This window comes from Benincasa hispida, chromosome 11 (assembly GCF_027475165.1).
Source record: "Benincasa hispida cultivar pf3 chromosome 11, pf3_genome.v1.1, whole genome shotgun sequence".
In the NCBI taxonomy this organism is placed as follows: domain Eukaryota; kingdom Viridiplantae; phylum Streptophyta; class Magnoliopsida; order Cucurbitales; family Cucurbitaceae; genus Benincasa; species Benincasa hispida.
In genome coordinates this window covers 27036077-27059110 of record NC_143488.1, presented here as the reverse complement: position 1 = coordinate 27059110, position 23034 = coordinate 27036077, and the positions used below count along the sequence as shown (strand labels likewise).

At 31.2% G+C, this 23034-nt stretch overlaps 1 long non-coding RNA gene across 1 annotated transcript; it reads left to right on the top strand.

The window, feature by feature from the left end:
- Nucleotides 1-1161: 1161 nt before the first annotated feature.
- On the top strand, nucleotides 1162-2006 carry LOC150032547 (uncharacterized). The gene is made up of 2 exons (XR_016524286.1): nucleotides 1162-1609; nucleotides 1712-2006. It is a non-coding gene; the product is annotated as an uncharacterized LOC150032547 (long non-coding RNA).
- Nucleotides 2007-23034: the final 21028 nt, after the last annotated feature.

The window sequence follows — 23034 nt, the reverse complement described above, 5'->3', positions numbered from 1 at the left end:
TTGTACAATAAACAATAAATATATAGTCTTAGGTACTTTTTTTTTTTTACTTCATTTGATTATAATTATTTACTTATTGAACTCCAAGAAAAATAAATTAGGGCATTTTTAAATATAAAAATATATTTAAAAATATTTATACTTTATAGTAAAAAGTTCCAAAAGTGTTGCACTTTTAGAACTTTTTGCTATAAAGTGTAAATATTTTTTGAATTTTTCTATTTATAAGAATTTTTCAAATAGATTCTCAATCAAAATTTAAATTTTATCATAAAAATTATGTAAAAAATCATTATAAATATTTTATGTCATAAACATTATAAACATTTTAAACTACGTGCACCACATGTGTCTTTAACTAGTCTTATTTAAATACCTCAAATCGTGTAACATATTTGAATCATATTTAAATAGTATTTATTTTAATATCTCAATTTGATATTTAATAATCAAATATATTAAATACATTTCACTTATTAATATATCAAATGTATATTAAAATCAATTTAAACAGTTCAAATTTTCACCCAAATAAAATTGATCCCTAATTGTTCCTAATATGCAAGTAATGAGACCTAATAAATCTACAATTTATAAGCTTTAATGATCTAAAATTCATTAATTAACTCGTTAAGTAATCAATTCTCGTTCATTAACTATATGTTACTCCATTATAGACCTAGAGTTACATTCTTGTGTATACAATTCTCATTCATTAACTATATGTTACTCCATTATAGACTTAAAATTACATTCTTGTGCACTGTAGGACAAGTTAATGGATATAATCATTATAAGCAATTTGATAGTTCATAAGTTGTTCGAAATTACAGTTGAATCAGATATCAATTTTATCCATGTAATTGTCTCTTGTACCTTAAGTACCACTAATCTTTCCATATATGGATTGAAGAAATTTCATCTTGTAAAATTACGTCTCAACTCTCTCTTATTGAATCGATTTCTAGAGTCATTCTCACTCATGCAAATCAAAACATGAACCCTCACATATAGAAGTTCATAATCAAAGTACGAGCCCAACGAGAACCTTGTATTTTTTTTTTCCAATAAATGCTATACAAATTCTATCATCAGATGATAGATCTTCAAACCATTGCTTTGTGTAAAACTGTTGTGTAAATCTTCCCAAGCTTTCTTCACCGACCTATTGTAAACAATGTTAGTGACAGTTGCTTTGAATAATGAATTGAAAGTCCATGAATCAAATAATGTCATCATTACATCCCCAAGTTGTTCGCATACTTCCTTTTGGGCTTCCAGTTTCTTTATCGTTTCATTGACAAAAACAACTTTGTTCTTCACCGATCGCACCATCATCATCGCTCGACTCCATCCAACCATAATTATTGCTTTCGCTGAGTAGCGGCTAGGTTAAAAAATATCCTAGTTGCACATCAATGGTTGGAGAAGGATTCTTTGTTAGTTGAAATTAGGTTAAAACAAACCGACCTTTTTTTAATAGGATTTCCTTTCTTCACAGAAGCCCAATAAAACAAAATACCACTTGCTTAGAAACAAAGACAAGAAATTTCCTTATGTGATTCACCTTCAGTCTAGTAGAGAAAAACAAATTGAGTAAAAATTTTAGGTATAATCGGTCTTTATCTTCTCATTCTGTCAATTTCATTCTCTGGCTTAGGGTTCTAAAGCTCTCTAACTTCTCCCTCTTGTTTTTGGTCATTTCATGTAGATCGAAGAAGAAATTTTTTTGAAGAAAATGAGCATGCAATTTATGAGATGAAGAGAGAAGAAGAAGATATGCACAAGGATTATAGTGGTTCGGTCTAATAGACCTACATCCTCTATCAAAGGTATGAGTTCCTTCTTTTATTCAAGAGATTTTTTTTTAAGGTGTTTTAGATTTTTTCAGATTTCTTATGTCATCTTTATTTTTTCTTCTAAATATGTTTTATATACGCACTACACAGATATGTTTATAAGAAGGTTACAAAATATGTAAGCTAAAAAACAACTTTTTCAGATTATTTATTGTTTCAACAAATAGTAACAGTTTTCTGTTTTCTTGTAATAAGTATATATGAATCATAACTTCAGCTTTAAAGTTTAAAGGTAATTGTTTAGCTTAGTTTCTTTTACATGAAAAAAAACAGTTGCTTGTTTCTTTGTCCATGATAGGAAAGTCAGGAAGAACATAGTGTTTGGGAATCTTGTGGTTTGTAATGTATAAAAAAATTATTTATTTAATAAAATAAAGAGTTATTTTATTTGACATTTAGACTTGTGTAATTCAATCCAATAAATTAAGATCTAAGATTATTTCATGTAACTTGAACAGAGTATGGTTGATATATATGTGGATCATGTATAAGTGATAATCTAAATAGTTTATAGTATATGGATAAGGTTATGTAACTTATTCTAGTAACTTTATGGATGTGATTCATTTTGTAATTGTTACAAGCAATTTGATCCAATTATAATATCAATAACAAAATTTTAGAGGGAAAGAAGAATTTCTTGTATATTTTACATTGAGGAAAAGCCTCTCTTTAAATAATACAAGCTTAAGACAAACAAACAACTAAAATAAAGTCGGATATTAAATTATCAAGATAAATACTTTTTTAATCCCTTAGTACGTTTTTAAAAATAGGTGCATTTGGTCTATAAGATTTTAAATTAACCATTTTAATCTCTGAATTTTACTCAATAGGATTTAAACGGTCCTTATCACTGTAATTAATCTTTTTAATTATATTTAATATTGATATGACATTTTTTTTTAAAAAAATAAAGATAAAATCAAAAAAGGATTTTCTCAATCTTCTCTCTCTCCTTGAGTCTTCATTTCTCATTTTCCTCTTCTTGAAGCCTTCATTTTGATTTTTATCCCTTGGTCCCTTCTCTTGGAGACATGATCATCATCATCATCTGGAGAGTTGAAGCAGAAAAAGATGGATCAAAGGAGGGAGTGGTGGGAGGAGACATGATGGGAAGAGAGAGAAGAGAAGTTTTTTTCCCCTAATTTTTTAAATTTAAAAATGTCATATCAATATTGGATTTAATGGGACCTTTTAAACTTAATTTAGGTATGAAAATGGTAAATTACTTTAAACCTAAAATCAAATGCACCTACTTCTAAAAATCCAAATACTAAAAATATAGTCATCCTTGATTATTTAATCGTTGTAACAAATTGTAAGACTAGTTACATTTATTATCGGGATATATTTATGGTGTGCGGTTCTCTTAAGAGTGTTTAATTTATTTAAAATATCTAAGAATAATTGGATTGTGAATAATTTTATAGCAACGATAAAGCAAGTCAAGTTATTTTAATACCAAATCAAAATATTTAAAATGTAACTATTTTTATGTCGACTACTTTATTGTCCAATCACAAGTTGTTATAAAGTGAATTTTTCTTTTTTAAGATAAAATATTCTTTATTTTTTTTTCCCTCTTCATGATGAAATGAAAAACATGAAGATGCGTGGAGTCAAGAGTGCATCTAATTATTGCTATTTAAAATAGTAAAATGGTTGAAAAGTCGATAAACATGTAGTTACATGCAAACCTTTTCACCTATCATCTATTTATTGGAAGATATTTGGTAGGTAGAATTAATGGCCAAATAAAATAAGTAACTATTGCACCAAGATTTTTTTTTTTTTTTTTAACTTTATTTATTTATTTATTATTATTGATGTTGATAAGACACATCAATTAGTATGGTACAAATCAATGGAGGGTTGCATTGGACTTTATAAAAGAAATTTACAAAGCCTTTATTTATTGAGATGAAAAGTTGTCTACCTTTATTTATTGAGATGAAAAGTTGTCTATGAGCTGGCAAACATTGACATTACTAAAAAACAGGTAGATTTTACTAGTTCATGCGGTTATTATATATAAATTTAAATGCATGTATAACATAAGTATATGCAAGTAAAATATTTGAAAAAACGTTAATTTAAGTATAGCTCAACTGGTTAAAATATTATATTTTCAACTAAAAGATCAGATATTTAAATTTTAATTGTCACATGTTATTAAACTAAAAAAAGGTTTATCTGTATTTTTTTAATCAACTCTCGAATAAAACACGTGTTGACATAAACACATGTGTATCATTGATAAACTCATCGAATCAAATTAGATAACTTTACTTATGTCTTAGTTGCCCTTCAATATAGTTCTAACTCGTTTAACTTACCAAAGTGATCATAATCTAAAGACTAGTAGTGACTTGTCTCATCTCTTGAGGTCGGAGGTTTAAATTTTCATACCTCAATTATTGTATTTAAAAGAAAAAGAAAAAAAAAATGAAAAAACTCATTTCAAAGTTTTTCATAAGAGAGCCCATCATTAAATTGGGCCAAAACTGGCCCAAGCAACATTACATTGTTTGAGCTTGAGTATTTTTGGCCCAACAGAAAAGGTCCACGACCCGATGTTTGATCATTGGTCAAACTTTTTCAGTTTTCATTTTCCAACGAGCCTATTATATTTATCTCTAGATTTTTTATTTGGTTTTTCTTTCCATTAAAACACTTTTTATGCGCTGTTTAGTAACCATTTGATTTTTAAAAATTAAGACTATATCATCCATATTTCTTATCATTATTTGTAACTTTTTTAAATACAATTGTTGAATTCTTAGCCAAATTCCAAAACCTACTTTTTAAAAGCTACTGCTTTTAGATCTTAAAATTTGGCTAGTTTTTTTAAATCATGGATGAAAAGTAGATAACAAAAGAAAAAATTTGAAGGTGAAAGTAGTGTCATAAGCTTAATTTTTAACAACAAAAACAAAAAACAAAATAGTTACCAAACCGGGCTTAAATGTTTAATTTAGAGTTTTATTTTAATTTAGTTCCTAGATTTTAGAATTTACACTTTTAATTTTGATATTTCACTAATTTTTAACTTTTATATTTTATGTTAATATTTATTAATTAATTTACAATAATTATGAAGTAAAATATTAAAATAGTTTTAATAGGTATGAAAAATATAGTAAAACTTAATTAATTATAGGAAAAACTACCTTTTTAGTCTTCAAATTTTGAAGAATATGTGCATTTGATCCATGAATTTTAAAAGATCATTGAAGTATTTTTTTTAAAAAAAATTAAATGATTTTTAAAATGAGAAAAATAATAAAAAAATAATCTTAAAGAGAAGAGATAATTATAAACATTCTTCTTCTAATATAAAATGTCATATACTTATTTGAAATAATAATAAACAATTATTTGAGGAACCTTTTAAACTTATTTGTAAAAGTTCGATGACTAAAATTGTAAGTTTTGAAAACCTAGAGACCAAATACATATGTTCTTACAAATGTGAGGACTAAAATCATACCTTTTGAAAACTGTAAACACATATATTCTTTAGAAATTGGGACTAAAAAAGCAAATTTTCCTTGATTATAAATTCTTTTAATTATTTTGAATGATCGATAAATATTACCATTAAAGACTAAATGTGCGTTTTTAGTGAAAAATCAAGATTACAAGTGTAAATTTTGAGACCTAAGAAATAAATTGAAACAAAATTCAAATATGACATTTTAAAAATATAGGAACTAGATCGAATTCAAACTCAACCCTTCAAGATTGATTGAGAAGGGAATATTTTAAAGTCTAGGAACCAAATAAAAACTAAATCTCTATTATGTTCTCTTAATTTTTATAACAACATTCGAGTTTTGAAATTTACATCAAAATTTATTAAAAAAATTTTATTAAATGAACGTGTTCAATTTAATTTGATAATCAAAATTTGAGGTAAATTTGGTTCTTTTAAAATTGAATTAGTAAGATTTTTTAAACTACAATGGATTGGAGAATTCAAATTGCAGATGTTTTAGTTGGTAACACATATTGATGAACTATGTTTTTCTTTGGCAAATTAAATTAATATGTTAGAAGTGTTTATTTTGCATATAGTTTACATATCTAAAATACTGAGTAAAACTCAGTTTCGTTTGAAGTTTATGTCTAAGTCACAGAAATTTAAAATGTGCCTATAAATTTTAATTTTTATGTCAATAGATAGATCCCTTAACATTTTTTTGTTCGCCATGAAATAGATCCATCAACATTCAATTTTATGTTTAATATGTACAAATTAAAAAAAATTAAAAATTAATTGACCTATTATATGCAAGACTTAAAATGTCAATATCAACAGAAATATCGAGATCTCAATTTTACGAAATATCGATAAAAATATCAATAACAGATATGGATGAACATTTTTTAAAAATTATAAAAAATTAAAATTAAAGTAGATTATTTAAATTAATAAATAAACCTTAGTATGTTTTTTTTAAAATAATGTGTTAAAATGTTTATTATTATTATTATTATTATTATTATTTTCAAAATGTGAAATGTTTATTATTTAAACTATATTCACATTAATGACATTTTATTACTTACTTTTAATAATATTATTTACGATGAAATGAAAATGTTGGTTCATTATTCATATCGATATAAAGTCTACGGAAACGTGGAAATATTGTCAACAAAAGCATAGCTCAACTGCATAGAAATATTCATAGAAATATCAAGATATGTAATCGGAAATTATTTAACACTATGATTATATGTAAATTTAAATATTATATTTGTTAGAACTTTAAACTTTCAATTAAATATTTTGAAAAAATGGACAAATTCTTTTTAGCAAAAACAAAAAAAAAAAAAAAAGAAAAGAAAAAAGAAAAGAAAAGAAAAAAAAGAAAAAAGGAAAAAAAAGAAAAGGAAAAAAGAAAAAAGAAAATTTAAGTGTATTAAAAAAATATATAGATGTTTCTAGATTACATTTCCCCATAATATCTTTCTAGCATTTTTATCAATATCTTTATCTTTTCATATCTTGTAAACTCTATAAATAGTGGTCATTAGACCCTTTGAATATACAATTAAATAAATGATACATTCATTCTCCACTTTCTCCTCTTCTACTTTATTCCGGTTCTACTTGTTTCATAACATGTTATCGATATAGGTCTCTACCACTTTGATGATTTTGTAGAGATTGGAATTGATTTATTAGAACATAAAAAACGTTAAAGACTTGCCAAAATTATCTACATATTTTCCAGATACTCAAAATTAAATTTCAAGGAAGGTGAGTATTTTATTTTGATCATATATGTGGTATACATAGTTTAAAATTTCGGTCGAAATCTCAAAATTTCAATAGGAAAAGTTTCGATTTCCCCTTAATTTCTTGAATTTTCTATAAAAAAAATTAATTTTTTTTTAAAGCAATTTGCTATGCTAGTTCAATAATTTTGTTTTCTTCTCTTTTACTATAAAAAAATTATTTTCAAGAAACCACGTATTTTCATTCCAATCTTTTTCATTGAATTTTCACATTATTTCACCTCAAACTTCATCTAATTTTCTCTCAAGTTTTATCTAAGAGTTTTCTTTTTCTTCTTTATTTTTCATTATGTTGAATGTTTAATGTTATGCTTTTTACATCTATTATGTTTAATGTTTTGATTTTTCTATCTTTATTATATTATGTTAATTTAATACTATGATTTTTCATTTTTTTTTTTGTATCTACTTCATTTTATAATGAACAATTTTACAACTATTTTATATTAAAATATTTCATGTTCTTTAATTTTATAATTAATTTTCAATATTTGATATTAGTTTGTAATTATTTTTTCATTTATGTTTAAATTTCTTTTTCTCACATCAACATTTACACAAATATTTTATAATATACATCTAATTATTGTCTTTTTTTTTAATAACAGAAATGATGATTAAAAATGATCAATTATAGTTTAATTTAGTCACAGTCAAAGATTCATTAACTAATTATAACAAATTCCATCAACTTCTACAAATTTTCATAAAGTTTCTTGAAATTTTCATCAATATCGATATTTTCATAAAATCGAGACCTTGGTATTTCTATCGACATCAATATTTTGAATCTTGTTGGTATATGAGTTTGCAAAATTTGGGCAGCTAAATTTTTAATATTTGATATTAATTTTTTTTTAGTACAATAATTATGGATGGAGAATTGAAACTCTGACCACTCGGATGAGAGTACCAAAATTGTATTTGTAACTTCATTTACAAATATTCTTGTTGTGAGCAACTTAATGGATCATGTTGGTGGAAGCATTAAGTTGCTGCAATCATGGGTTTTGAGATTTATAAGAAAAAGCAAACACATATATTATATATAACCCTAGTGAGAGTACCATAATAATGTGAGTCTTCAACAAAGTGAAGTGGTGAAAGCTAATAAGCCGCCAATGGATTTTAAGTTCAAATCTTAGAATTTGAGAACTCTAATCCACTAAAATTAAAAATGATTCTAAATAAAAAAGATATGCTATTATTTTTGCTAGTTTAATAATTTAGATATATGTTTTTAATTATTTGAATGTTGCAATATGTCATAGTTATAAATTATGCATCTTAAAATAATAATTCTTATATTTGAGAGATTTGATTAAGATATTAATTTATATTTTCCATATTATTGAATAGGATGCTTATATATAGAAAATTAAATTAGGATATATATGTTTTTTTTATAATTCTATTATTGAATTCGTTATTTTAGAGAAGAACCTATCCTACAAAATAGAGACGATCTGGATACCGGTGTGGTGCTAGCCACATAGACTATAATGCTTAAGTCAGCAAGGAGGTCAACGGAACAAGAAGAGATTTTTACTTTCTTTGGTGTTCTCACCTCCTATTTATAGAGTTCTTCTGACCTAAGCTTTTTCCTCTTAGGTTTCTGAATTACTTCTCGAGTCATAAGCCCCTTTCTTGAGTTTTTCCTCACACACGACCCATCCTTATGCTGTTCTCCTAGGATTGGCCTCAACCTAACCAAGCCTCGTAATTTGGGCTTCAACCTGCACTATTGTCCGTTTTCACTCCTCCCCGATATTGTATTCGTGCATCCACCATAATTAGACAACGTCAAGTGCATATATTAGCATTGTGCCCATCCTATCCTGAGAGGCATAAGTACTCGAACTTGACTCTTCCTATCGGTCTAGGTTATCCCATTTTGACGAGCCCAATTGGGAGTATTGACTAGATCATCATTGTATCTAACATGTTCCCTGATTTTCATCCTTCTACACTTGAAGCATAGTTAGTTTGCCTACCTTTCAACGACGGGCTTCGGGACTTTGTCTTTGCCTGATTAGCTTTTGATTTTCAATTTCTTCTTCCTTGACGTCTGAATGCTCACCCTTTGTTCGTCGACTGTCATGCTTGTCGTATTTTTTTTTCCGTACCTCGGAGATTTTCCACGCTGAGCAGTCCTTTCCACGTCACTTTTCCTGCCATGTGTCATCATCCTGCTGTTCAGCCTCTTCCTCGGTCTAACCAGGAATCTCTAATCTCTCAATTACATGGAAGCTTTTTCCAACACTTTTACTCTTTCTTCCTTCTCCAGTCTTTTGGAAACTTCTTGTCACGCCATGTGCCAACAACCAGTGGTCGACCTCTGTCTTGGGTGCACTGAGAATCTCTCTTTTCTTCCATCCTTTCCTTTCCCTATACAAAGCAAGCTTCCTGTCAACTCACCTCCATCTCTATTATATTTTCTCCATTGCCAGATTCGCCACGTGTCATCACCAAGACGGTCGGCATCAACCTCGACCACACTCAGAATCTCTCCTCTCTTCTATCTTCCCACTCACTTGTCCCACGAAAACTTTTTGTTACATCATTCCCTCCTCTCGTCTTTTTTCAACTGCAAGATTTGCCACGTGTCGCCCCTGGAATGGTCAACCTCGGCCTCAGTCACGTTGAGATTCTCTCCTTCCCATCAAGCTCCTCTTTCCCATGCATGGCGTTGTGTCAACTCTCAACCTATTCCTCTTGTCCCCTCATCCTCGGCTGCTGGGTCTATATATAAAAGAAATCTCCTTATAAAACCCACGAAACACAACTCAAGCCACCAAATCCCTTTCTCACTCAAGGTAATTTTTCTTTTCTCTATTGTTTCTCTTAATCGTTTCCACCATGGCAAGTGAAAATGACTTTTATCGTTCATCTTTGTACGAGGATGAACTTTCTTCCAATAATGACTCCTCTGACAATCTTGCCTATGACGTGGATGATTCCACTTTTGAAAGATTTTAGATGGTATCCAAAACACAAAACTTGGCCTTACCATCTTCGATGACCAAAGCTCGGTTGAGATTTGTGTCTTAAGATCTCATAATTTATTAGTTGATTAAACTAATTATTGATTATGAAATATTAAATCCCATTAATAAAAAAAATCCAAGGTTATTGCATAAAGTCTTAGATATATATGTAGTTCACATATAAGTTGATCATGTTCATTGTGATTTATGATATTGGTTTTATGACATGGACTTTGTTCTATCATTAGGGAATGAGGCTTTAAAAAGACTTTTGTTTGGTTTAGGCATTCGATTTTATGATATATATGAAGGGAATCAATTTTCCGCAGCGGAAGCGAGCGATCGCTCATGTCTAAGAAATTCGTTTTACAGAACTTAATTAAATAGAGGAAGACGAAAATATACATGATAAAAGATCATCCTTAGTATGCTTTCTACACATAACAGAGAGGAAGAGGGAGATGGTAATATATACCTTTGAAGATCCAATCTTCTCATTTCCTCTCTGGTGTGATCACGAATGTGTTTCTTCTCTCGAACTCGAATAAATACAACGAATACAACAACAAACTCTTTTGCTCCTTGGACACCACTACAAAAGAGTCTTCCTTGTTACCCTCAAGGAGAGAATCAAAGGTGGAGTTGTGTGTGCTTGCCTTTTGGTAAAAAAATTGAGAGAATTCTAGAGAGTGAGAAAAAAAACAGAGGAGAAGAGGAAGAAGATGATTGAGAGAACTTTTCTCTCATTCACGTTAGAATTAAATATACAGAGGAGAAGAGGAAGAAGATGATTGAGAGAACTTTTCTCTCATTCACGTTAAAATTAAATATACCCCTAACTTCTCTGTCTCATTCAGTTTTTGAGAGCAGTGAGTTAAAAAATAACTCATTCAATAACTCCCAGGGAGTTATATTTTATTTGTAAAAAATTTAATATTTAATTATATTACATTAATATAATTAAATGCCATATTTAATATCTTATATAATATATAACCTATAGTTTATTACATCACATATAATATAACCTATAGTTTATAATTCTTTCATATAACTATAGTATTGATATGAATCATATTTATATTAATTTTAACTTATAGTTTCTATATGAATCATATCCACATAGTTAATATTTAAACCATATTCAAATATTTATTTCTCTCATAAAACTACATAGATTTAATATGAATCATATTCACATTAATTTTAACATTTAGTTTTTATATGAATCTCATTCTTATAATAAATACTTATCTCTCTCATTAAACTATATAATGTATGTTGATACATTATACTTTATGATAATGTATCAACATACATTATATTAATTGTATCTCATATAATTAATTTCCTTTTAATTAATTCAAATAATTTAAATTAAACCAAAATTAGTTTGATTCTCATTAAGCTTTATTGAGTTACAAGAAGTCCTTATGAACCTATAGATTGAAACTCCAATAATACGAGATTAATTGATTAAATTCTTTAATCAAATTAATCGACATTCATTAACTGTTGGTCACTCCATTAAAGACCGACAATTATACTCTTCGCATTGTACATATATTTCTATGTCTATTGGATAAAACCAGTCAACTTTGTTTTGACCCTTCACAAATTGCTCGTAAGTATAGCTGGGTCAAAATTACTGTTTTACCCTTATAGTTACATTTAACTCCTTAAGTACCACTGATCCCTCTAATGAATAATTAATCATTCCCACTATAACTAGACCCCTCTCTGGCTAGTGAGAGGGTGAGAGCCCTCATTGTTCAAGACCTAGAATCAGCCTTTAAGGGAACAATTCATCTACTTACCCTAATAAAGGGAAGGACTGAATTCCATCTTGTGTAGTTGAGTTCCCAGCTCCACACTCAGACGAATCACCAAAATAGTAGGCATATTGAGTCAGAAAATCTGTCCACTGTCATCCATACAAATCAAAGGACTACCCTCATAAGTAGGAGTTCATAACTCATTCAGGAGTAAGGTCAAGTCACCTATGGTCATCCTGGTGAAATGTAAGTCTCTTTTAGCAACGGTGTTATAAAGAGAGACTAATCATTTTGTTGTCTGGTCTTATATAAACTCTTTGTATAGGGTACCCTAGCTCACATGTCTCCACATGAACAATCAGGATGAGATTATTTGTATAATTTTACAATATTGTAACATTTACAAAACGGGTCGTATTCGTAGTGTCACCAGGATAAGGTATCTAGCCTTATTCATCTACTATAGACCATTCAGGTTATCACTTAAACATGATTCATCTGTATGTCTCCACATATATGTTTAAGTTATATAAAATAACCTAGGATCTTAGTTTATTGAATTGAGTTAGTGCACATAAAATAACATTTATTTTATTTATAACAATTTTTTTATACAAGTTTACAAAATATGAGAATATAAGAGAGATTTAGGACACCAATCCCAACAATCTTCAACTTGTCCTAAAGCTAAAGGAGAGGAGTGTACAATAGTGTACCATACAAATAAGCACACAATACAATAAACTAGGACATACATTATACCTCATTAACATCTCTCACTTGCTTTAGACAAGATGTCACATATCTCATAGACCTTGACTTTGTAGATGACCCTCAAACACTTTAGTCGTGAGAGCCTTCGTAAACGGATCAACAATGTTATGCTCTGAACCTATCTTTATGACTGTCACGTCACCTTATTGCACAATCTTCTGGATCAAGTGATATTTCCTTTCAACGTGTTTGCCTCTTTTATGACTCTTAGGTTCCTGTGAATTTTCCATAGAACCAGTATTATCACAATAATGTGTGATGGGCAAAGACATATTTGAAACGACTTCCAAATCAGTAAGGAACTTCCTTAGCCAAAAAGCTTTCTTAGCAGCTTCACAAGCAGCTACGTATTCAGCTTCCATAGTAGAGTCTGCGATGTATCTTTACTTGATGTTTCACTAGACTATAACTCTTCTGCTAAGAGTGAACGTCGATCCTGATGTGGATTTCCTAGAATCCCTATCAGTTTGAAAGACAGAGTCTATGTATCATGTAAGGATCAAATTCTTAGCTCTATACACGAGCTTATAGTTCTTCGTTCTTTGTAGATACTTGAGGATTGTTTTGAATGCTGTCTAGTGATCTAATTCTAGATTGGATTAATATCTACTGACAGTCCCTAATGCATAGCAAATGCCAGGTTTGATACATAACATTACATATATAAGGCTACCAACAACTGATGCATAGAGACTTTGTCTCATTTCCTCAACTCTTGAGGAGTCTTAGGACACTGTTCCTTAGACAAAATAATTCCATGCTTGAAAGGTATAAACTCTTCTTGGAATTGTACATTGAATATCTGACAAGCATCTTGTCGATATGAGATGCCTAAGATAGGGTCAACGTTTTTTTCTTATAATCCCTAATGATCTGAATCCCTTGAACAAACTATGCCTCACCCAAATCTTTCGTTTAGAATTGGGTGGCTAACCATTTCTTTACATCCCTCAGTAATCCTATATCATTCCCATTGAGTAGGATATCATCCCATACAACAAAAGGAAAGCTATTGAACTGTTGATGATTTTCTTGTAAACATAAGGATCGTCAACATTCTGATCAAAGCTATAAGATTTGATTGCAATATCAAATCATATATTCCAAGTTCGAGATGCTTGTTTCAATCCATAAATGGACCGATTAAGCTTGCAAAATTTTTGCTCTTGACCTTGCTCAATGAATCCCTCTAGTTAATTCATGTAGATGGACTCTTCAAGATTACCTTTAAAAAGGCGGTCTTGACGTCCATTTTCCATATCTCATAATCATAAATGCGGTAATGGACAAGAGAATTCTAATAGACTTGAACATGACAATAGGTGAGAAAGTTTCTTCATAGTCTACTCCCCAACCTAGGTACAACTCTTTGCCACTAGTCTAGCTTTAAAGTTTTGTACCTTTCCATCTACACCTCTTTTTTCTCTTGTAGATTTATTTTCAACCTATAGGTTTTATCCCATCAAGTTAATCTACAAGCTCCTAGATACAATTGAAGTACATAGACTCCATGTCTTGATTCATGGCTTTAATCTATTCATCCTTGCCAACATCTTCCATTTTTTTTCTTGTAGACAATGAATCCTCAACCCCATCATTGGATATGATGTCTTGGCTTTTATTAAACCTATGTAGTGAACAGGTGGATTCATAACTCTCCCACTATGTCGAGATAATCTCAACTCTTGAGATAGATGTGATTGACTAGATAAACCTGTTGGGTTTTATGCCCTAAAACTCATAGATAGTAAATGTAAAATAATTGAATATCATCAATAAAGAGTTATTGATGTTATTTCAATAAGTGTTATTGATCGTGTTGTATGTGTTTTTTCTTAATAACCCTAAATCCAATAAACTAATATCCTAGGCTTTCTTATGAGTCTTGAACTGTATGTGAAGACATACAGGGATCAATGATCAAGATAAAACCTAAAGGGTCTATAGTATAAGGATAAGGTTGGGTACCTTATCCTAGTGACACTATAGATACAACCCACTTTGTATTTGATACAAATGAAATGATTTGACACGTTCATGTAGGTGACATGTGAGTAGAGGTATCCTATGCAATGAGTTTGCATAAAATTGGACTGCGAAGTAGTAACCACTAGATGTAACTCCATTGACTAGTTAGGATTCTATTTCAATAGGATGACCTAGGTAACTTAGTCTTAATCTTGAGTATATTATGAACTCCTGTTCACGAGGGATTGTCCTTTGATTTGTCGGGTAAGAGTGGTCAGTTTTCCGACACAATATGCTTACCATTTTGGGGACAAGACCGAGTGGAGAGCTAAGAACATAATAATACAAAGATGAGTTTCACTCATCTTCGACTATAAGGTAAGTAGATGAGTGTTCCCTTAAGTGATGTCTCTGAGACTTGAACAAAGGGTCCTACCCTCTTACTGGTCCGGGAGAGGTTTTTGTTTAATGGTTGGACCATAAACAGGTTGTTCATTAGAGAAGCATTGGTACTTAAGGATACAGAGGTAACCTGGGGTAAAACAATAATTTGACCCAACTAGTGTGTCGAACTGTTATTGATCTATATCTGTGGACACAAAAATATATCTGCAGTGAGAATAGTGCAGTTATAGGTCTTTAGGGGTGTGTAACCACAATTAACGAATATTGATTAATTTGATTAATGAGTTTAGCCAATTAATTTCATATCGTTGGAGTTTCTGATCTGTAGGTTCATGAGGTTCCCTTTCTAGCTTGTAAAGGGAATTGAGGTAATGCTGTCTTCAATTGAGTTTGAAATGTTCAAATTCACTTAGGAAAAATGGTATAATGTATAATGATACATTATAATATAACTTTAATTTTGGATATGATTCAAAATTAATTTTAATTTATGGGAGAATTAAATATTTGAAGGAGTTCAAATATTAATTTAATATGAATTGAATTCATATCAAAACTATAGGTTAAAATTAATGTGTATTGGATGCACATTAAAACTATAGGTTATGAGAGAAATACAATTAATTATGATTCAAATGTACGCTAAATTAAATATTTGATTTTTAATTTGTAATTAATTAATTGGAGAATTAATTAATTATTAACTTAACTTAATTTGATTCGATTTAATTTGATTTAATGAAATTAATTAAATTAAAACTACAAATTATGTGAGAGAGATTTCATTTAAATATATTTAAATGAAATCATTAATTAAATCAGATTTAATCAATTATTAATTTAATTAATTATTAAATTAATTTATTTTTAATTAAATCAAATGATAACTCCCACGTTTTCTCCTTTTCTCTCCATTTGGTTAATATACCTGCAAAATTACATTTTGCAGGTGATAACTTTTAACTACACAAAATTGTTCTGCACTCTCTAAAATTCTCCCCTTCTTCCCATCATTCTTTTAGTTCCCACAAACCACACCCAAGAATTCTCAAAGAATAAGAAGGAAGCCCTTTTGGTGATGCTTGAGATTTTAATCCTAAAGAAGAATTAACATTCGAGTCTTCAAACGAGAGTAAAGTTCTTTCCCTTTCTCTATAGAACTATTTCAGTTGCATAATAATCTAGGGTTTTTACAGTAGGTTTAATTTTGTTAAATCTCGGTGACTTATTCTGTTGTTTCCCAATGCACTGAATGTTTCGTTTTCTAAATTAATTTCGAGAAAAGATCTTGAGTTTTTCCACTGCGTTAGGTATTTTATTCCTATAATTGGTATCAAAACCAGCTTGTATAATTGATTTAGAATTTTAAAATTTGCATTGGGTTTGGTGGGATAAATTACATTGTGAAGGTGGTTTTGCGAATGAATGTTTACAATAATTTTTTTGCCATAAAATTTCATGTTTGATTTGATCAAATTGTAAAGGCCCCTGTGTAAACCCCTAAACCTATTTTACTAGTTAATTATGTTTAATTTCCCTTAATTATGTGTTAATTATCCTAATTATGTGTATAAATTCTTGTAAGCATGTGGTTATAATGTTTGTAGTAGTGAAAATCATATGGAGTTTATAATGAGTATGCATGCGAGGAAGAGATGAGGAAAAATTTCCAAGTCTTGAAATGGGGTGCTCTCGGGTAGTAAAAAGTAGTCAACACTTAAACAAAATTTTGGGAAGTTAAGATAGATGAAGGTAGGCGTGACACCAAGTTGAAAGAGAGGTAGGAATTTACTTAAGTGCTCGAAGTTGTGCTCTCGAGTAAAATAAGAGAGCTAACGCTTAGAAGGGAATTAAGAATGTAGAAGTGAGGAACACATGAGCGATTGTAGGCTTAAGAGCCTAAGAGTGGAAATTGGCTAAGTCTAATAGAAGGTACGCATCAAGAGCCATATGGAGGTTAGTAAAGGCCTAATGTGGATATAGGCGGGCAATAGAGGTTACCTAAGTGAACACATAGTAGACAAGAAGTGTTAAGACGTATTAGAAGTGAAAGGAGCTGTTTATGAGCAGTAGGCCTAAGCACGAGTGTTTAAGGGTAAAGCCAGTGTATGCGTTGGTTATTTATGCGCGAGCAAGGGAATGCGGCATTAGTTGGGGTATGCATTCATCGAGAAGAAAGACAAGCTGGGATGCAATCTAGGCATTGATGAAGGACTTAAGCATCTAGCTTAATCACCAAATTAGTGGGCTAGGTGGCGTGCTTAGAGACTATAAGTAAAGGTTAGTGCACAAGCTGTCATTTCAAGAAAGTATTATGAGCATGCAGCCTTAGTATAAAAGGAAGCTAAGAACGAGAAGCTCGGTTTGGGCATTTCACTGATGCTAAGAGGGAAGAGTGGCTACCAACTTGAAACTTCAATGGTGAAAGAGTTAATCCAAGGCTTCCGGAGGAAAATTGCCATGGAATTGAGCTGAAGGTTAAAGAATTTCTTCAAGTGTTCAAAAATCTTAGGCTACGTGGATGAGTTGTAAAGATTGCTGAATTCCAAGCTTGGGGAAAAGAACAAGAGGCCGAGATTCTAAGGCAAGCTAGATAAGATGTTTAGAAATGAGTTCTTAGAAGGAAATTTCATGAGATTATGTCTGAAATTTAAGTTATTCAAGCTAAAAGTGAAATTTAGAATTTTGGTTGGATGAACAAGTAGGCAGCTGCAACCCATGCATAAGCAAGCAACTGACCAGTAAAGGCTGAGTGTGGACATGCATCAATCGCATAACCGAGGCAGGCACGTTTTAATGGCTAGGAGCCTTTTGTGTGTAAGCTGCCACCCACCAAGTTGGTCGTAAGGTAAAAATTTGGTTAAGTGTGGTAATGCATTAAGTACCAATGTATTGAGGATGCGTTGAGTAGAAAGGGATTAAGGTGATGCGTCGAGCTAGATTTGAGGCTGAGCATATGTTAGCTTGAATAGTAAGTTAAGCTCGAGAGGAGCTAAGACATTAACCAAAGGCTCTTATTATTCTTACAGGGTAGACGCATGTAGGGGAGACTTACAATCCTTTAAGGAAGTAATCCAAAGATAGTGAGTGACTAGTTTTCAAAATATTTGCTAACTGTTTTACTTATGAGTTTCCAACACAGAGTTACTTTTATCTTGATGTTCTAATGCATGCTTTTAGTAATGAGAGTCGAGTATGAACACATGTGTATTATTTAAAGACCGTTTTTTACTTTTAATTTCCATGTGTTCCACTTAAGTTTTATGCCATGACTTAGCATTAAAATGAGCTATTTACTGATTCCCATAAGCCTGATAAGTATGTTGTTTTATGATGTTAATATGTATGTTTGATATGTAAAACCTACTTCTAAGCATTGATATCGAAGGTATGGTAATGTACCTAGTGAAGGGACCGTATCCCACAATGGAAACGTTGTGTTAGAACGCCTTGCATCCTGCGATTCGATTTTTACATTAAACAAAATCGTTATACTAAATTGAATTAATAATCTCCAAACGGTCTTGATCACGAACAAGCCTCTCCAAGGTTCCAACAAACGAATCTCCAAACGGTCTTGATCACGAACAACTCCTTGAGCGATCTTGAACACAACCACGAGAGTTACCTCGTTATTCTCTAGGATTCTAATAGAGGGATAGGTGGTATCCAACTATTCGGAGAGTGAGAGGTGAATAAGGTTTTGGAGAGTAGAGAGGCTCATAGAAAATTTTGCACCATAACACTAGAAGTTGTGTAATCAGAGTTTCTCTACAATGAGAATTATGTATTCAGTGTTTTCTCAAAGGCCATGGGGAGGCCTTTATATAGAGAAGCGCCAAGCCCCTTTCCTAATTTTCCTTTTCTATAATTAAATAATATTTATTTAATTAATTAGCTCAATTTATTAAATAATGCTTATTTAATCAATTAGCCAATTAAATAACACTTATTTGATTTGCACAATCAAATAAAACTTATTTAATTTTAATTTGCACAATAATCAAATAACTAATTACACATTAAACCCAATTTAATGTATACATTTAATTATCATATACATCCTATGTATATGTGCAAAACCCCTCTATTAATTAATTCTTTGTGAATCTAATTCACTTGAATTGACTAATTTGAATCTTTTTTTTTTTATAGAATAGATGATATTATTATACAACAATAAGGAGGATCCCACAACCCGGGATCAAGGCATCAACGCAACAAAGCACAAGCAAAGACAGAGCAACAAAAGCAAACAAAGCCAAGAAGATAAAACCTGAACATAACCAAACATAAAATGTAACATGCTAAAAAAAAAACCCCAAACAATAGAGATAAAGCCATAGAAGAGAGACCAAAACCTCACAACTAGGGACAACAGCAAAACAGGGAGCAACAACAAGTTCAAAAAGAAGATAAGAAACCGTAACATGCTAAATAAGACCAAGAAGATCAACCCGTCAGGAAGCAGCACGAGCACGAATCGTAGAGACCATAAGGTGAAACAAGGCAGACACAGACCTCGGACGACCTCCATGCAGTCACCAATTCTATTCCTGCCAGATGTAGTATATGGAATCACACCAGAATACATGGAACAACTTACTACGCACCCCTTTACCCAACCCCACTTGGCTCAACCAATTCAACTCGACATCCCAACCAGCCACCCGATGCGACAAACCCAACTGTCGCAACACACCAGACCACACCTCTCTCCCATACCCACACTCGAAAAAAAGATGATCCTGAGACTCTAAACCTCCCACACATAGAAGACACCCCCCAGCTTCTTAGCCAATCCCTCGTACCTAACCTGTCCCTCACAGCTAACCAAGCACAGAAGGAGTGGCGCGAAATACCACCCTTCGCCCACAAAATACTAGCCCAAGACACTTTAGGACGACGAGGATGCAAAGTCTCCCAAACACTACTGATAGAGAACTGACCATTAGCACCCGACTCCCAGACCCAATAATCCTCTCCTCTCACCCTAGGCCTCACTGCCTGAATAAAACCCTAGATCTCAAGCAACTCCCAAGACACTATAGGCCACCTCCAACCTCCCTCACTATGTAAGAACTCTGATTTAATTATACATTATATCCATAATTTGATTATACATTATATCCATAATTAATTTAATTATACATTATATCCATATTTTGATTCACTAATTTGAATCTTATTTAAATATTTCTCTCTAATTTAATTATACATTATATCCATAATTAATTATATATTAATCTCATTAATATAAATTTCTTCAAATTAATTTGAACAATTCAAATTATCCCTTTTATCCTTTAGTGAACGAGGGATCTGGTGGACCTGTAGATCAGAAGCTCCAACGATATGAGATTAGTTGATTAAACTCATTAATCAAATTAATCAATATTCGTTAACTGTGGGTACACTTCACTAAAGACTCGCAACTGCACTCTTCTCATTATAGATATATTTCTATGTCCACAGATATAGACCAATACCAGCAAGTTAGTCCTTCATGAGTGTTCGTAACTTCAATTGAGTCAAATTACCATTTTACCCTTAGGTTACTTCTGTCTCTTTAAGTACCAGTACTCTTCTAATGAACAACCTATTTATGGTCCAACCAATAAATAGAAACCCTTCTCGAGCCAATGAGAGGGTAGGGCCATTTATTCAAGTCTCGAAAACATTAGATAAGGGAATACTTATCTACTTACTCTCAAGGAGGAAATGGGTGAATTCCATCTTATATTATTATGTTCCCAGCTCCGTACTCGGTCTTGTCCCCAAAATGGTAGGCATATTGGATCGACGAACTATCCATCCTCACCCATGCAAATCAAAGGACAATCCCTCGTGAACAAGAGTTCATAATATACTTAGGATTAAGCTAAGTCGCCTAGGTCATTTTATTGAAATAAAAACCTGACTAATTAACGGTGTTACATCTAGTGGTTACAATTTTACGTTCTAGTCTTATGCAAACTCATTGCACAGGATACCTCCACTCGTGTGTCACTTACACGAATGTGTTGGAATATTATGTTTGTATCAAATACAAAGTGGGTCGTATCCATAGTGTTACCAGGATAAGGTACCCATTCTTATCTCTATACTATAGACCCTATAGGCTGTATCTTGAACAATATCCATGTATATCTCTACATACAGTTCTCATAAGACAACCTTGGACGTTAGCTTATTGAATTTAGGGTTATTAAGACAAAATAGACAACAATACAAACAATAACATTTATTGATTTAACATCCATAACTCTTCATTGATGACGGTCAATTAATAACATTTACTATTTACGAGTTTTAAGACATAAAACCCAACACTTAGCTATATGACGATCCTTGCTACCGAAGGTATGGTAAGGTAAGCAGGATCCTACTCAGTTCTACGTGCACATAAGATCTATGTTATTAACATTGATGAGATCGAGCAAAAGGGCTCTCTCTCAACTAAGGTTACTAGGGATTGAGCAAAATGGCTCTCCTGCATATTTAGGCAAAGAAATAGAGGATTTTTAAAGAAAATGATGATGAGCTTTATTCTAGGGTTTTACAAGCTATTATTTCATATTTCCTAGTTTTTATTTTCGAACCCTAGAATGTGAATGTAAATGTTTTATTGCAAACATGTTTATACCATAAGTTTACGAAAGCATTTTTTTTTAAGAAGTCACTCATTGGGAATTTTCAGCTCACTCTTTTTAATGTTTTCCTCCCCAGGTAGCGGTCGACGACTTGAGGCCTAGTAGTTCTGCAAGTCAGTCATTTCTTAAGAACCTCAAAAAACTGGAAGATTAGGTGGTTCATCATGTCTATAGTTCATAATGTGGGAAGTTAGGGTAGAGTTTTACGGTTGTTGTAAATAGACTTACTGAACCCCTTAACTATGATATATGTGAATAAGTGTTCGGCTGTATGAAAATCTATATGTTAAGTTGTGTTGACTATGTGGTAATAGTTTGTTATAAGATATAAATTGTTTATCAGGTACCAAGGGTGTTGGAACATGGAAGTATGTTGGCAGTAATTGTCATAAGAGGGTTGGCAATTGTTGTATTTACACTTCTTCTCGAATTAGGAGGGTAATTCGGAAAGGGATGTGACACCTTGCATTTTTGGGCATTTAATCATGTAATTTGAGTATTCTATAAGTTTGTATCCAGAATTAGGGCTGTAAACGATGAATATCGAGACCAATGTTGGCCAAAAATTCAAGAATAATCAAAGAACTGCATAGAATCACGCTCTGGTGTCACAGCATTGCAACGCTTCTCTTGGGTTACAACACAATGACACATGCGACGCTAGGCTTGCGTTGTGCGCAGTTGAGCTGCGGTCCAAGGTGGTTCGGTTTGGTTCGACTGGTTCAAAGTGGTTTGGTCCGATTTTGCATTAAGTTGGCTAGGTTCGTGGTTTTGGGGTCCGATTTGAAGCGGTTAGGGTCGGTTCGAGTTAGTTTAGTTTGATTTTGGAGCAACATAAGCATATTTTAGGATAAAATTTGCATAATCATTGTAATTTATTGCTTTATTTTATCCTATGGGCCAAAATTACCGTTTCATTTGCTATTTAAATGTTTTGTGGATGTTATTTATTGAAATCCCACCATAGGTTAAGCATGTTCATGCATTTTAATATGTTATAAGCATTTTAATATATGGTATTGAAGCATGATATGTATATAATTTCATGAGTTATTTAATATATTTTGATATGTTAAATATAAAATATATTAAATATATGAAATTGAAAATGTATGATACTCGACATTACTTAGGTAACTATAAAGAGTTATATTTATGTATGTTTTGTGTATGCATGGCTGATTTTCATGAATTGTTTAACATAAGTGTTATATTAATAAAGTTGAAAATCAATTGGCATTGAGCATGACACATTCATAGTTTAATATAAGTGTTATATTAAAGTCATGAAATGCATATAATA